A 1,690-nucleotide genomic window follows, 5' to 3' on the forward strand; every position below is an offset into this window, starting at 1 on the left:
TCATGGTGTCTTGATTTTTTTTTTTTTCCCCAGAGTTTGCTGGGTGAACCAATCTATCAGCTTTGTGCTGTCAAGTCCTGGCGTCAAAGCTCTCTGGTCCTCCAAGGTCCTCTTAGACATGACTGACTGACCACATCCCCATTCTTTCCATCTCACTTACATGGACAGAAGCACTGAGTGATGAGAGGCGACACAGCTGCTGAATAATACCACTATAGAAAGATAAAAACATGCTGTTGGAAGGGTGATACTGGACTTTTTAATGCCTTTTTTTTCCTTGTTTGAGTATGCTGCCATATGCCCATACTGGGAAGGATTTATTTCAGGCGAGCGGCCTTCACCAGCTGCCTCATCTCTAGTGGAGTAAGTGGAATCAAGGGGCTGTCGAGTCACTTGAAAGGCTTGTTGAATTCTGGTCCTCCTAATGTATGCATCACACTCTCTGATATTGCAACATACATCTTTTTATGTAAATATGAACTGGCATTACATAAGGATTATGTGAAGGAATGCAAATCCACTACATAGAAAAATGACCAACATTTCAACTAATCGGCAGCTTTGAAAAAAAAAAAATCATTCTAGGATCTTGATCCCTTTGGGTTCTTTTCTGGGAAGTAAATAAATAAATCAAGGATGGTTACTATGACAACAAGCTTATAGATGCATAATGACACCCTACTAAACCCACCAAGAAGATGCACATGCTGTCGTACAGCTGCAAAAGCTTCCCGACAGAAGCTTGTGCCGGGCAGAGGGGAACAGCTGTTGACTAGTTAGCTTTGCCAAAAGTGTCTTAGCTAACTCCTTCCCTGGACTAAAATCAAATCCTCAATTTGTTTATGTTATTATGTTAATAAAGGGTAGCATTTCCATATGAATATCAATATCTCAGTTGCAAGCGAGGCCGTGCGTTGAAGGAAGTGGCTCGCTGGCAGAGAGGACAGCATGATATGAATGGGGTTCCATTTGCAGTGTAATTTCACTCATCTGATTTCCCCCCTCCTTGGATGATCTAAAAAGGAGGTATTTTTAGAGCCCAGGTGCTTATCCTCTTTGTGGTGCTGGAGGCTAATGTTAAATGAACACATCAATCTTCTGCGTTTCGGAGCGAGGAAGGAGCAGTCACAGTGGCGGCGGCAGGTTTCCTGCCATGGCGGTTTTTCCACGGCTGTCTGCTTTTCACTGCTGTGGTTTCCTTTGACCACGGGGCGTTTTTGGCTTTTCAGGGTGATTCCCACATGTCCCCTGAGTAGTGATGATTTTGACCCAAAACTAGATAAATAATAATAACATATATATATATATATATATTTATATATATATATATATATAAATATACACACAAATATACACATATACAAACACATATACATACATAAACACACAAATATACACATATACACACAAATATACACATAACAAACAGATATACACATATACATACATATACACACAAATATACACATATACACACATATATACACATATACATACGTACAAATATACACATATACACACATAAACACACAAATATACACATATACATACACATATATACACATATACATACACATATACACATATATATACACACACATATATACACATATACGTACATTCATATACACACATATATATATATATACACATACATATACACGCATATATACACATATACATACTAGGG

The 1,690-nt window shown here is 38.2% G+C and overlaps 1 long non-coding RNA gene across 5 annotated transcripts in view; it reads right to left on the minus strand.

Annotated features, from left to right (window-relative positions):
- The window catches only part of LOC112158751, a 354,072-nt gene that overhangs the window by 88,335 nt on the left and 264,047 nt on the right, over positions 1-1,690 (minus strand). The window lies entirely within an intron of this gene.

The sequence above is a fragment of the Oryzias melastigma genome, linkage group LG23 (genome assembly GCF_002922805.2).
Source record: "Oryzias melastigma strain HK-1 linkage group LG23, ASM292280v2, whole genome shotgun sequence".
NCBI classification, from domain to species: Eukaryota; Metazoa; Chordata; class Actinopteri; order Beloniformes; family Adrianichthyidae; genus Oryzias; species Oryzias melastigma.